The sequence below is a fragment of the Ambystoma mexicanum genome, chromosome 3p (genome assembly GCF_040938575.1).
Source record: "Ambystoma mexicanum isolate Mex_15411 chromosome 3p, UKY_AmexF1_1, whole genome shotgun sequence".
NCBI lineage: Eukaryota > Metazoa > Chordata > Amphibia > Caudata > Ambystomatidae > Ambystoma > Ambystoma mexicanum.
Window position 1 is genome coordinate 1,184,489,529 of NC_090925.1, and position 16,413 is coordinate 1,184,505,941.

Below are 16,413 nucleotides of genomic sequence, written 5' to 3' on the forward strand. Positions count from 1 at the left end.
CAGAGCTGATGAAGCAGTGTGCTTTTTTCTTTTTTTTTAAGTTCTTGACCCCCGCTTAACACAATAGTAAGTGGGGGACACTCATGCAAACCCAGACTCCTGTTACTGCACCTAAGGAGAGTAGGGGACACCTACCCCCACTATGCTTGGGTGCAATAATGGGAGTCAATAAAAAGAAATGTACCAAAGTTGCCGTAACTGAGTAGTCACAGTTATGTGGTCGACATTTTGGTGCAATTCCCATCTATGTAAACGAAGGCACTAGGCACTGTTCACAAACTTCAAAAATATCACTTACTGTAACCTTTGTACTGGAAGTTCAGGGTAAAACATGCTCTTGTTTTTTTAGCTAAGCTATACGTATACCCTGGCATTTATTTGATGAATGCTTAGTCCATGATAAAGTGCAAATTGAAATAGCAGGCACTTAACCCCTCATCTTGAAAATGATTATGTTTTACCAAGAACGTGCATCTGTTTCTTTAGATCTTTTGTTCAACAGATAGTCTTTCTAAATACATATGGTTTCTGTGATAAGGGTTCAAGCCAGACACAGACAAAAATAAATAACCTAGAAATGTACAGCAACATTTCAGCTTAAAAAGGGTGCAGGAAAGTTGACAATTGGAAACATTAGTAGTGATAATTAATGTTCAATTTGTCTGATTAGAACGCAAACTAAATACAAATCTGGATTTAAAAGACAAACAAGGATCATATGCCTATACAAATGATAAAATGTAGCGCTTGTGTATAATTTGCATATTCCAATAACTCCATCATGCACAAAGTGTCCGAAAAATAAATGATATCTCTGTATTGAGAATACTCTTACCATTATCACATGTCCACGTAGAGAATTAGAACAAAAAGGAACATTACAGTTGAATATTGTTCTCACTCATGAGGACGGGATAGTTCATAGTTCACACAGCCCCTTACAACACATACACATTAAATGGGCAAATAGAAGCAAGGAGTAGGGCCCTGGTGTTTGTGAGAAAGTAATGGGTCTGTCCCATCCAAAATGGTGGATCAAATGATGCTTTATCCAGATTGGACTGGACTCGACTGAAAGCACAGGCCTTTCCAATTGCAGTGCCAGGTTTTGGTGCAGATGCAATGACTGAAGGGAAAACCTAATTGCTGGAGCAGGCTTAGGCGAGTCATTATTCACACGTCCTGTCCAGGGCCTTTGAATCACAAACAAAAAGTAAGCAACCAGATGATGATAACATTTGGTCAGACAAACAATCACATCCCAGATACAAGCATTTTGGGAGCCCTGTGTAAACGTTGCATCATTGAAAAAGGAATATAGTGCAAGGTATATGTGCTTTGTGATTCATAATTACAATTGTAGATCTGGGTTGCATTATCAAACTAGTATATTTCTCCTGCAATTGGGGATCTTTGGAAGCTGTAGAAATGTAACATTGAAATGTGCAATGACAAGTCCTTTGACTGTTGTATGCCACAGTCAAAGAAGTAATTGAAATATATGATTTAAGTAACGCATTACACTGTGGTGCTGTAGAGGTGAACCTGGTTCCTTTATACAGTGATAGAGTTAGGCTATCCTTTCCCAGCATTTCAAAAGCAAACTAATTTCAGAGAAACCCTTACATTTACAAGTGATTGCAACAAATCCAGTACAATAGAAGATAATAGCAAATAGTTTATCCAAAATAGTGCCCACCATTTTAGATTAAAATCAGTCAAAAATCGAACTATATTTTAAAGTAAGCATAGTTCTCTGATGCCAATACTTATCAATGGTTTCAGTAAACTATTTGGTTTCAAAATGAGTTCTGAGCACTGCCTATTGCAATAAAGCAGGGATGGGTTTAAAATAGACATAACTTTATACTCTAGATTGTGTAATGTGTGTGAAGCCATGACTTTAGTGTGATATATGTCACAGCACAACATGCAGCTTTTTAGCACCTGACAATATTTGTATTGCTGACAGGTGGGCATTGCTTGCAACCATTCCAATCACCACAGATGTGCGCCCTTGTCAGGTTGTGTAGCTTATTGCCAGGAATGGGTGGATTTTGCTCCAAATGGGTTGTATGTTGACACCACCAGAAAAGTATCATATAACCACGAACACCGCATATTTCACTCAGATGGACGATAAGTCCCAAAGGCGGGTCTATCGCCCACCTGTTGGTAATGATTATATAATCTGTGCCTTTATCATTCTGTAATTACAGGGACATACTCAAAGTGCATCTGTGCTACTGGAAATAAAAACAAATAAGTTGAACTTTATGTTTGTGGGTGTTATCTTTGTTACATGAAATGTTGAAGTGCTCTAAAGCCTCACCATCAAACGAGCAGAACATGCTGCAACGCTACCTTCACCTGTACTACCTATTAAAAAACATTGCATTTAATGGTTCTTCATCATATTCACACTATGTCTCTCTTTCGGGCCAAGCACCGCAGTCAAGCACCCCACATGTGTTTCTCTATTTCTCCATTACACATCTTTTAAAAGGAAAAAAAAGAGTGTCAGCTAATTAACACTCTAAGGGAGAGCATTATCACCCTTGGTGACACCCACAAATAACAGCTCCAACATCAACCATCTCCAGTACCCACTCAATATAACCCTAAACAACACCACCAAGGACCATGCATATTCACAAAAAGAACAAACAAGACAAAACTCTTAAAAACCTGGTCCACGCAATGTATCACATTTAGCGATCACAACATCCAATAACAAAAGAAAATCTGCCAAAAAATGTATTTTCAGGAAGACCCTAATATTCTGGAAACCCTCCACTCAATGTACATGCATGTCATTAGCACAGCCTTAGCCACATATTATAAGGCTACCACAACATAGCGCGACACTCTTTAAAACTGTCAAGCAGTTCATAAACCCACCATAGCCATCACATTAGATAGATTACCAGCAACCCGTTTTTCATCACACCAGACATCACACAACTGTACGAAGGAAATCCCCACTGATCCACTGGATGCACCCTGCAGCAGTCACATATGTACCAACCATAAAGAAATCACTCTCATGGAGAGCACCAACATGCCAGCCAGTCAAATTCTTTGTCAGATTCAACGGAAATTGGTTATTTGGAACATGCTTTGTGTCCTGTATATTTTATCTCTTGTTCACTACTCAATAGAAGTCAAATTGAAACACAAAACAATAACTACCAAAGAGAAAGTCTCCAACTCTGGCATGACATCACAATTTGTTTGTAATCGTATGTGTGAATATAATGAAATGTGTTTGAGACATGCTTGTGAGATTCAGCACAAATGTACTTTCTGCTAAGAGTGTGTATGTTTAGAGATATAATCACAGTTTTATCAATGAATCAGAGTCTTCTGTAGCTGAAAATTAAATAAAATATTATCAAGTGTCATTTAACTGTTTGTAGGCTACTGTTAATTGGGGTTTAAATCTGCCTATCCCTGCGCTGATTGGCAGAACGACAATAAAATATAAAAATGCAATAATTTGTACAAAGTTCACATTTTGCAACTACAATTTGTGCCAGGGCATGTCAACTGAATAACAGACTTGTGGAATCATTACAAAAGAGAAGGTATAAGCAATAGTAATTCCTCTAAAATGAATTGCATGTATCACAACAGGTAACTGTGGATGTTTCACCTGATTATGAGTTGTGGTTAGTCTCCACTCAGAAGTCACATAGTGTTAGGGAGAATTCTCTTATAAGGCTAATTTCCCAAACCTAGTGAGTCCCCCAGCAGCTTTGCTGGATTTTTGTGGTTTGTTTTTTTCTCCTGCTAAGAGTGGGACTCTTTTACTCCCACTTCTAGGCATGATTTGAGGTATGATTTTGACTCTTTGTGTGCTTATGGGCTATGGGGTTTTAGTTTTACTCCATAGGGTATCATCTATTTTTTATGTGTGTGTTACACAGCACCCTCAGTGCAGTAACACAGGGGTATCATAGTGACCCCCAAACATAGACTCCATACCCTGGGACTGACTACTGTCTCCCAGGGCATATAAAGTCACCATTGACTTTACTAGTCCTAAATTGTGAACAGAACCAGCACAAACCATCATATTGTGGAAGTACTGGAAGGGGTTAATTATATTGCCCCTGGGTCTGTTTTCAAGGGGGCACTGTCCAGTCCACCCTTGTCGAGTTTCTGGTTGGTGGCAGTGGTTGCCACGCAAAATATTCCACCGGAATATTCTCTATGGGATTTTCCCATTGATTTTAAACACAACACTTTTTGGTGCAATGTTAAAGATACCGCCGGTTTATTTATTTAATATTAAATCAACGGTTGGGTCTTTTTGCCAGAACTCTTTTCTCAAATGGCGTTCGTGTCCGTCTCTGTAACTCTGACCAAGGTCGAGCCCTTTGTTCCACTTTTTGGCAGGCTTCTCCACAGAAGCCCTCCAAATGGTGCCACTCTGTCTGGGTTCCTCAGGATGGGTGGGGAGGGGAATTGGCACCCTGGACTGCGTTGCCTTAGCAACTCAAGTCGCACTCTGTTCTGATTGGGCCAGTGGTGAGCCGCCCGGCTCACCACTTAGCATTTTTGAGTGGCAGCTAGGCTGTCGAATGGGGGTTTTTCTGCATAAAAGCAGGGCCTTTGGGACTGGAACTTCAGAAGTCGCCACAGGACCTAAGAATCCAAAGATGGAAGAAGCTGAGCCATCTGCAACGACGACACAACCGGTGAAGCCCTGCTGCAACAAACTCACCACTTTCCCAACGACAAGAGAAGATCTTCTACAAAGACTTTTAGTGCATTTTAAACAGTGTGATCCTGGGCACATTTCTCTTTGCTCCATTTAAAGTGGGCCTGACCTATGAACTTTGGCTCTACAGTGTATACTGCCTTTTTTTCCCCTTGCTGAGAACTCCAAAAAGTGTTGGGACCTGTTTTATTTCTATGCTCTGCCTTTTTCCTCTCCCTTTAACTGAACTATTGGAGTGCCATCAGGTTACGCGCTCACATCTGTTTAACAAATCGTGGTGTTTTAACTCTGACTAGTTATCAAGGGAGGTGTGTATACTTTACCTGACGTTGTTTTAACTTGATTTTGATTTAGAGTGCTAGTATATTGCCTTGAGTGTGTTTTATACAAAGCTCTGGTCAGTGTTTGTTTGCTTTACTATGTTTTTAGCCCTATTGTGTATACTCTATATACTGCCCTACTCTTCTTGAGAGAAGTCTGACTGCTCAGCCACAGCTACCAGGTAAATCTGGGTGGTGCAGACTGCTATCAATTAGGTTTACTGCTTACTCCTGTAGTCTTAATCCTTTTGCAGTGTTCCCTAAGGGAACTGAACAGGATTCTGCCTAACACTGGTGTTCAGCGGTGGGATTTGTATTGAGAATACATTTTATAATGCTTCTGATACTTTAGTGCAACTAACCACAAAGCTTAGCACTGAAAAAGATATTTTTTTAACAAGTCAACTATGGAAAGGCACAGCCAGGAGTCCCTTTCTGCAAAAACTGCTGATTATTTAAGAGTTCTTTGTAGACATAAGGATCTTCCTGTAAAAGGCAAGAAAATGGAACTTATAGAAAGATTGTTAGAGAATCAAAGTCTGGGTAGTGGTTCAGAGGAGCCTACCTCCCCAGCAAATGGAAACCACAGTCATGAGGATGATATGAATCAAAGTAATGATAGTAGTGTTGTAGAGTTAGAAGAGGAAGAGGAAACGAATGTAACTGTTCCCACTGGCCCTCTGCCTGCTCTAGCAGCTCATCCTCTGTCTACTGGAACTTTGTCAGGTCCCACACTAAGTCCTGCATTCATTGAACTGGAAAAAATGAGACTTGAATTAGAGTTCAAAATAATTAGTGCCCAATCTGAACAAAAGCACCAAGAACTAAGGCTCAGAGAAATGGAGCGCAAGCATGAGCTAGAGATGCAGAAATTGTCTGTTGAAAATACTTCTCTCCCCGGATCCTCTAGGAGTTCCAGTCCCAAAAGACCCTGGATGCCTAAATAGATTGTGGGTATGTATGGACTTAAGTTGGATGTGTTGGATTGGTTGGCTATGTTTGAATATAATCATGGGCTCCAGGACATCACAGGGAATCAGTTGCTTCCTTGGTTGTTCTCTAGGCTCCCCCCTGTTGCATCTGATGTGGTAATGGAGTTGGGGGAGGTGGATAGGATGGACTATGAATGTCTGAAGCTAGCTTTAATAGCTAGATTTTGGAAGACCCCTTCCCAGTAGTTTAGGACCCTTAAAAAGCATGATGGTACCCCTTGGGCTACCTGGGTGAGTGAAAGTTTGAAAAACTTAGAGGGATGGATTAAGGGTTACAGAGTGAACACTTACGAGGGAATGAGAAATCTTGTTATGTTGGAGTCAATTTACGATGCCTGCTCTCCTGAGCTCAGACAGCACTTGGCTGATTCAAAGGAAATAGATTCCAAGAAGCTAGCTAAGGCTGCTGACTTGTGGGTTGCCAACAGGGCTACTCACAAGGATTCTGGGGTAACTCAGAAAAAGGATGAGGGAAAACAGCCTAAAAAGGACTCCAAAGAGAATTCAAATAATTCAAATTCCAAAGAGAGCCCCAAACAGCACCATAAGGGTAAGCCACATGGGAAACCAAATCAGGCTAGTGTACCTTCCCAGACCAGAAGGAGGTCAGAACAAGCCACCATTCCAGAAAGCATTTGGAACATGCTATGTGTGTAAGGCTACTGACCATGTGAGAGGGGATCCCAGATGTAAGGGTAAACCTTCAGGGGTCCACACTGTCTCCCTAGCCTTCGCTCCAGAGGAGGAAGTACCAATGACAAGTGGAAACTTTCTTATACTGGCTGATGATCCCATTGGAGTCTCAGCCAGTGTTTCTTTAGTGTCCCTGGGGTTGTGGGAACAACAGAATTTAGATGTATATAATTCTATCCCAGATAATACTAAAGAGTATTATAAGGACAGTGTCCAGATGAATGGTCAGGAGACTCCTGCCATTAGGGGCACTGGGGCCGGCATAACTGTGGTGGATGAATCTTTTTTCAAGGCAGAGGAAGTTGCTAGGGCACCCAAATGCCTCACCAAGTTAGCTGGAGGGCCTGTGCAGATGTGTCTCCAGTTACCAGTTCTCATCCAGTGCAATGATATGACTGTGAAGATACCTGTCAGTGTACAATGTGAGGTACCAGGAAGGGTTCTGTTGGGAAATGACCTGAACACTCTTGGAGTTGTGTCACATACCCCCAGACCTCCTAGTAAAAGGTTACGAGAACTAACCAGACCTGCAAGGGAGAAAACCTTGAGAGGTTCTCCTAAGGAGATGATGGAAGAAGAAATCACTCCTACTCCACTGGAGCTACTTACTGCTATAGCTGAACAACCAGAAGCAAAGGGGAAACCCAAGACTTCTAGAAGGAGACCAGCAGCAAGCACTCCAGTGCTTCCATCAAGGACTTCCCCTAGGTTGTCCAAAGTTACACCTGTAAATCCACCACCAGCTGAGGATGAGAGGGAGGTACAACCCTGTGTGGTTGAACTAGACTCTGAAGAAGAGCTAGTTGGAGGCCAAGAACTTATTAGAGATCTGGACCCTGCTGACCATCCTGAGCTGCAGTCTTTACTGGCAGAAGGTGGACCCAGCAGGTCAGCTTTTCATAAGGGACAAAGAGAACGTCCAACTCTGGAAGGTCTCCACCACCAGGCAGCTTCTCAGGCCGCTGGGCAAGAGCCTGGGAAGTATAGGTTGCACTGGGAAGATGGCCTCTTCCACAGTGAACCGACTGAGTGAGCACCTGGAGACTACAAACAACTTTTAGTACCTCAAGAAAACAGACTCCAGTTCTTGCAGCTAGCCCATGAGATTCCTTTGGCTGGTCACTTGAGTTTCAAGAAGACCAAGGAAAGGCTCTCACTCTACTTTTATTGGCCAAATATGGGGGCTGAGGTAGATACATTCTGCAAGAGCTGTCACACTAGCCAAACTTCTGGTAAGAGTGGTTCCAAGAATGTGGCACCTTTAGTGTCCCTCCCAGTAGTGGGAGTCCCATTTGAGAGGGTAGGGATTGACATTGTTGGTCCCCTTGATCCCGCAACCTCCTCAGGCAACAGGTTTATCCTTGTTGTAGTAGACCATGCTACTAGGTACCCTGAGGCAATTCCTATGAGGACTGTTACAGCTCAGGCTGTGGCTAAGGTCCCCCCTTGGTATTTTTACCAGGGTTGGGTTTCCTAAGGAGCTAATCTCTGACAGGGCGTCAAATTTTATGTCCCACTACATGAAAGCCATGTGGAAAAACTGTGGAGTTACCTACAAGTACTCTAATGCCTACCACCCACAGACAAATGGATTGGTTGAAAGGTTTAATAGAACAATGAAGAGCATGATAGGTGCTTTAGAGGAACCCCTTCAAAGAAAGTGGGATCTTCTACTGCCATGCTTTCTATTTGCTTATAGAGAAGTCCCTCAGGAGGGAGTAGGTTATAGTCCCTTTGAACTTCTTTATGGCCATCCAGTCAGAGGTCCATTGGCCCTGATTAAGGAGGGGTTGGAGAGTGCTCCTACCCCCAAGCCAGTCAGAGTGACTGACTACGTGATAGGACTCCGGAGGAGAATGTCACAGATGATGGCCCAATCTAGTGATAACTTGAAGGCTGGTCAAGCTTTGGTCAATCATTGGCATGATCAAAAGGCTGTGTGGGGAATCCCATTGTGAACATACCAGACGCGCTACATAAAAGAGTGGCCGAGGCGATGCAGGGTCAGTTTTTGAAAGACAGCAGGATAGGGGGAAAATCATTGTATGTCCCTATCCTATCCCAACAAGTGTGGAAAAAACTTTCCTTAGAAAGCGCTGATGTGCCGCTTAGAAAAACGAGGACAGTAAAAGAGATCACAGAGAAATCATTTTTGAAGAACAGTAACAACATCAAGGTTGTTAGACTCCTGCATGTCCTAGGTCAGTGTACAACCCCTAAGGGGGAATAAAGGCAGAAATATATAAAAGTAAAGTTTTATACTCAAACGAGAGCAAAACTGGATTTTTTGCCTTAAAACTGATACAAGGGGCCTCAATGAATCCATTCCCTGGCAATCCCTTTCGGTTATAATATGATGACCTAGCAGTTTGTTAGCCAGATCTGTGCTCGGACACCGTGGAGTCTTGGGTTGTCACCCTGGTTTACATATTTCCTAATCTCTAGTGGGTCCATGTTTAATTAACTTAGCATGCAAGCCTGGCCATTATGGATACCACATTGTGAATTGGTTTGAGTCCCACACACCCAGGAGCTCTACCCTGGGTGCTAGAAATGTTGAAGTAGTATTAAGTACTGTAAGGGTTAACACCTACCACTCATGTGGGTATAACATTCGCCCCCGTTAGTGTTATGCCTACATAGCTCGATTTGAGCTGTGAACATCCACATTATGGGTAATTGACTCTGCTCCAAGCTTTCTGCTCTCGATCCCCGCGTTACATCCATAAAAAACATTAAATTTCAAAATTACATAAAATAAATATGGGTCTTTTCGCTCGGTTGTGAGTAGTGGCCACGCCTGTGAACCACTTTGAAATATGTACCCTAAATACGACAGATTTAAACACTTGATATTGGTAACCATGACGCTAAAATTCCCTGTGTCCACGAGGCGCATGCTTTTTCAAACAGGTTTAAACATTTGACAATGGTATCTACGACGCCTCTTTTCCCCGCGGGTATGAGGCGCCTGCTTTTGCCTGACTTTGCAGTTTATGCTTTAGGCTGTAGAGCGCTGGGACTTGTACTTCCGTTCCTGGCACGCCTGACACGTAAAAAGAAAAGAAAAAAAACGCACACGTGACTGGGAACACCTGACTCCGTGAAGCTTTTGCATTTAGCTTCTGATTCGGCCACAATCACCCGGATCTTCGGGGGTGATAGCTGTGTGTCGGAGCCAGTAATGACAAGTAAGTAAACTATATTATGCCCACCACGAATAGGGAGACAATGTCCGACCGTGACACGAGCACGCGCGTGCATCTTTTTTGCATTTCTTTGCATTTTCTGTCCAGCCATGATGTTTGCGCGCGCACTGAGTGCCGTAGCCGTAGATGTGCCTCCCCCATCTGTTTGATTGTTGTGATTGTTGCTGTTTCTCAGCCTGCCGCATGAACTACAAAATATATAGTTCCCCAATTGGTCCCTTTCTATCTGCTTCATGTTATAGATAGCCCGTCCGGACCTCGTTTTAACTCACTTAAAGGAGGGTAGTATACATCTGATATATATACCTCATATGCTTCTGTGATGACGGCTTTTCCAATTTTTACAGCACATCATTCTGCTTAGCGGCTCTGCCCTGGATCACTTTGGTTTCTCTGCCTTCAACACAATCTATAATGGCATACACCCATTGCAGTGAATAAGGTCAGTGTCTGGCGTGTACCCCCTGAAGAATTGCTATTTGGCCACCCTTGTTCGGTGGGCATTCTAGATATATTGGGGTTTAGTAATTAACAATCAATAATGTTTTGGCACTTGTGATTACAAACATAAACATAGTATATCTCTGTTTATTCTGATGATAACTCAATCTGTAGCCTAATGTATCTAAAATGAGCACAATGGATTCTCTTTTTTGTCCTTGGTCTTCATGAGGAGACGCAGTGATTTGAGCTGGCTGTCTCCTAGCATTAGAGCACATGGGTGTGTTTGGGGGTTTTTGACCTTGGATTATGAATTTGTTTTTCCATAGGTTCCTCTTCTGAACTTTCTTGCATTGGCGCTTGAAAACGGGGTAAAGTATAAACCCTGTGGCAGAAATACGGTTTATAAGCATCACTGTATGATTCTCCTCCCCCTTTGTTTTAGAAGACTGTCCTGATGAAAGTGGTTACACCAAAAATACACCACTGAAACCGGTAGACAGTGGTTGTCACAAGATGGAGAACTAAAATACCTTCTACCGTATCATGAACAACCCCACATATGCCTTTTTTATATGTTTTGTTTTGTAGCCCTATGCCCCGTCCTACTATCTAACACTCCATTGGACAGGGCTATGTCGCCTACATGTTAGTTTTCATGTGTCTTCTTTGGAAAGTTGTCCCATTCCCACGTGGAGAATCTACTGTACTAAAAAACCTATAGTGCAGCAGTACACCACTGGTTCAAGCATTTCTCTTCCAAAAAAACTTTTGAAGTTGTTTTTAAGTGTAGAGTCACCTTGGGAAGTCTTGTGCGGTCTATGGGATAGTAAAAATAAAATGTACCCATAATAGACAGTTCGGACTAGTTAGCTGTGTATTTGTATATGTATTCTCAGTCCAAGGTGTAAACTTTACTTTTATATATTTCTGCCTTTATTCCTCCTTAGGGGTTGTACAGTGACCTAGGACATGCAGGAGTCTAACAACCTTGATGCTGTTACTGTTCTTCAAAAATTATTTCTCTGTGATCTCTTTTACTGTCCTCGTTTTTGTAAGCGGCACATCAGCGCTTTCTAAGGAAAGTTTTTTCCACACTTGTTGGGATAGGATAGGGACATACAGTGATTTTCCCCCTATCCTGCTGTCTTTCAAAAACTGACCCTGCATCGCCTCGGCCACTCTTTTATGCAGCGCCTCTGGTATGTTCACAATGGGATTCCCCATACTGCCTTCTTTTAATAACATCCAGTTGTGTGATGCCCTTTTTTACTGTGTTACAAAAGTAGCCTGTCAGGGCTTCACCCTGTCCACTGTACTTCCAGTATCCTGTGGGTATTTACATGATCAAAAGGCTAACATGGTTGAGTTCACCCAAGACCAGCTAGTTCTTGTTATGATTCCAACAAGGCATAGGGCCTTGCAAGACAAATGGATGGGACCCTTCAATGCTGTGGGAAAACTTGGAGAGGTGAACAATCTGGTGGACTTGGGCAATCCCAAGGAGGCTCCCAGAGTCTTCCATACCAACAGACTAAAAGCGTATGTCTCCAGAACTGAAGTAGGAGCCTTGCTTCTAGCTTCAGCAGAAGAGGAAGAAGAAGAGAGTGAACCTCTCCCTGATCTCCTCAGAGGCTTACCTTTGGATGAAAAGATTGAAGGAGTTAATCTCTCTTCAAATCTGACAGCTGAGCAACAGGAGGAGTGCAAATCCATGTTAAATCAGTTTGCCTCCCTGTTCTCACTTTCACCAGGCTTGACCCTTTGGGGGCAGCATGATATACTCACTGGTGACTGTCTGCCAGTAAAAAGCAGAGGGTACAGAATGTCAGAGAATGTAAGAACCCTCATCAAGTAGAGGTCAGCAAGATGCTTGACCTCGGGGTAATAGAGCCCTCTACTAGTCCATGGTCTAGCCTAGTTGTGTTAGTACCAAAGGCAGGATCCAAAGAATTGAGATTCTGTGTGGACTATAGAGTTCTTAATGCAGTCACCAAGACTGATGCCCATCCTTTGCCAAGGACAGATGAGTTGGTGGATAGACTTGGTTCAGCCAAGTACCTCGGCACATTTGAACTGACATCAGGCTATTGGCAAATAGCCCTGACAGACCATGCCAAGGAGAAAACTGCATATTTTACCCCAGTTGGCTTATACTAATTTAAGGTTATGCCTTTTGGACTGAGAAATGCACCTGCTACATTCAAAAGGATGGTAAATCAGGTTCTAGCTGGGATGGAGGACTTCTGCATGGCATACTTGGATGACAATGCAGTGTTCAGCCAATCCTGGGAAGAGCATGTTGACCACCTAGGACATGTTTTGCAGGCTCTAAATCAGGCCAATCTGACCATAAAGGCAAGTAAATGCCAGATTGGACAGAGTAAAGTGGTCTACCTTGGACATGAGATAAGAGGTGGAGAAATAAGGCCTTTGCCCAGCAAGATTGAAGCTTCCTAGGCCTCACTGGGTACTACAGTAATTTCATAGAGAACTATGGGACCATAGCTTCTCCACTGAATGTGATCTCCTCTCCTAAATTCCGTAAAAACGTCAAATGGAATGAGGAGTGCAATCAGGCCTTTGAAAACCTGAAGAAAGCCCTTTGTCAAGCTCCAGTGCTAAGAGCTCCTGACTACCACCTAACTTTAATTGTACAGACAGATGCTTCTAATGGCAGGTGCAGTCCTTAGCCAACTGGATGGGAAAGGTAGGGAACACCCCATTTGCTTCATCAGTAGAAAACTGAAGGATCCTGAGACAAGGTGGCCAACTATTGAAAGAGAGTGTTTTGCCATTGTGTGGGCTCTAAAGAAGATTAGGCCATACTTGTATGGTTCTACTTTTGTTATTCAGACTGACCACCAACCCTTGAGATGGTTAATGCAAATGAAAGGGGAAAACCCAAAACTATTGAGATGGTCAATCTGCCTCCAGGGGTTTGATTTCACCATTGAACACAGATCATGGTGTCACCACCAAAATGCTGATGTCTCTCTAGGATGTTTATAACCGACTAGAGGTTTGAGATTCATCCAGGAGTGGATTCAATCCTCCTGTCCTTTAGTCTGGGAGGTGGGGGTGGGGCGAGTGTTAGGGAGCATTCTCTTATAAGGCTAATTTCCCAAACCTAGTGAGTCCCCCAGCAGCTTTGCTGGATTTTTGAGGTTTTTTTTTTTCTCCTGCTAAGAGTGAGACTCTTTTCCTCCCACTCTTAGGCATGATTTGAGGTATGTCTTTGACTCTTTGCGTGTTTATGGGCTATGGGGTTTTCATTTTATTCCATAGGGTATCATCTATTTTTTTCTGTGTGTGTTACACAGCACCCTCAGTACAGTGACCCCCAAACATAGACTCCATACCATGGGACTGACTACTGTCTCCCAGGGCATGTAAAGTCACCATTGACTTTACTAGTCCTAAATTGTGAACAGAACCAGTACAAACCATCATATTGTGGAAGTACTGGAAGGGGTTAATTATATTGCCCCTGGGTCTGTTTTCAAGGGGGCACTGTCCAGTCCCCCCTTGTCGAGTTTCTGGCTGGTGGCAGTGGTTACCACGCAAAATATTCCACCGGAATATTCTCTATGGGATTTTCCCATTGATTTTAAACGCACCACTTTTTGGTGCAATGTTAAAGATACTGCCGGTTTATTTATTTAATATTAAATCAACGGTTGGGTCTTTTTGCCAGAACTCTTTTCTCAAATGGCGTTCGTGTCTGTCTCTGTAACTCTGACCAAGGTCGAGCCCTTTGTTCCACTTTTTGGCAGGCTTCTCCACAGAAGCCCTCCAAATGGTGCCACTCTGTCTGGGTTCCACAGGATCGGTGGGGAGGGGAATTGGCACCCTGGACCTCGTTGCCTTAGCAACTCAAGTGACACTCTGTTCTGATTGGGCCAGTGGTGAGCCGCCCGGCTCACCACTTAGCATATTTGAGTGGCAGCTATGCTGTCGAATGGGGGGTTTTCTCCATAAAAGCAGGGCCTTTGGGACTGGAACTTCAGAAGTCGCCACAGGACCTAAGAATCCGAAGAGGGAAGAAGCTAAGACATCTGCAACGACGACACCACCGGTGAAGCCCTGCTGCAACGAACTCACCACTTTCCCAACGACAAGAGAAGATCTTCTGCTGGACGAGTCTTCTTCCTCTGAGCTGGTGGGACCAACGAGTTCGCCCCATTTTGCCTTCCAAATATGTCTCTTGGTCGAATCGCCCGTGCCAAGCACCCCGGTAGCTGAATAGCCAAGCTTCACCACTTTGACCGCGAATAAAAGGAATGCACCTTTTACCGACGAACTCCGCGGCTGGTTTCATGCCTGTGCAGTGCAACGACTCCATGTTTCCTCCTCGACGAGATCCTCTCTTCCCCTGGTCGAAACAATGAACTGCAACCACTGCCAGGAACAGCTGCCACCGCTGGAGCTTCCTCTCTCTTTAAGGTACTGTGTCCTGCCTGTCCTCCCTTTCCTCGGTTTGCCCAAGGTGACCCTTAAATCCTTGGCTTTCCAACTGGGTTGGCCCCAGACCTTCTAACTTTCCCTTCTTGAATCACCCCAACCTCTTTTGAATATTCTACAAAGACTTTTAGTGCATTTTAAACCGTGTGATCCTGGGCACATTTCGTTTGCTCCATTTAAAGTGGGCCTGGCCTATGAACTTTGGCTCTACAGTGTACACTGCCTTTTTTTCCTTCGCTGAGAACTCCTAAAAGTGTTGGGACCTGTTTTATTTCTATGCTCTGCCTTTTTCTCTCCCTTTAACTGAACTATTGGAGTGCCATCAGGTTAAGCGCTCACATCTGTTTAACAAATCGTGGTGTTTTAACTCTGACTTGTATAATAGTTATCAAGGGAGGTGTGTATACTTTACCTGACTGTGTTTTAACTTGCTTTTGATTTAGAGTGCTAGTATATTGCCTAAAGTGTGTTTTAAATAAATAATGATATACTTTTTATACAAAGCTCTGGTTAGTGTTTGTTTGCTCTACTGTGTTTTTAGCCCTATTGTGTATACTCTATATACTGCCCTACTCTTCTTGAGAAAAGTCTGACTGCTGAGCCACAGCTACCAGGAAAATCTGGGTGGTGCAGACTGCTACCAATTGGGTTTACTGCTTACTCATGTAGTCTTAATCTTTTTGCAGTGTTCCCTAAGGGAACTGCACAGGATTCTGCCTAACACATAGGATTTAATTGGGAAATGGAGTAATCCCCTGGAGGTAATTCTGCTGAATGTCATGCCTCTGGTATTTCAGGTAATAACTCTATACATATGCTGGAGGTATTGGCAACTCTTATGTTGCAAACACATAATGATATGTTATTTGGTGCATTTGCAGATCAGAGGAATGTATTACCCAGGAATTTGAAAATCATCTACTTTCTGTAAAACTCTTCTATTGAACTGTGTAATAGAAGTGAGTACCCACCTAATTCAACAGCAGTGTGGCTAAATCCATGCTTTTGAATTGTGCTATAGGAAGTATCTGGTAATTTTATTAGAGACACATTGAGAGTAACTGTTGTCAATATTCAGACATCCTTGCTAAGCATCAGCATACACCCTAATTGTCACATACCTTCAAAGCATCTATCATACAAATCAAATGAGTGTGATATTTGGGGCAGATGTGTCTTGCTTGCAGATCACCCACATGCCACATGCATGTTACATGCACATGGCATGGTTAGCACAGCAGTCTAGGTTTTCTGAGGGGCACAATCACTAAATGTACAAAACACCTTGATATCCCATCACCATATTAGCATATGCACTACATTCATCAATTCATTGTCACTGTGCTCCTCTCAATAGGGCAATATCCTGCCCCTTTGAGTACATCACTTTCCCTGCCAACCTCCTTCAGCACTTGCATGCTAAAACCCTTGATTCAAGATATGTGATATTCTCATATATGTAGCCATGTATGTGAAATACAAACTGTGGTTGGTTACAGTTGCACTAATAATGTGTAGGCCTGGATTTGGTTTCATTTTTAGATAGCATAACATATGGATTCCATTAA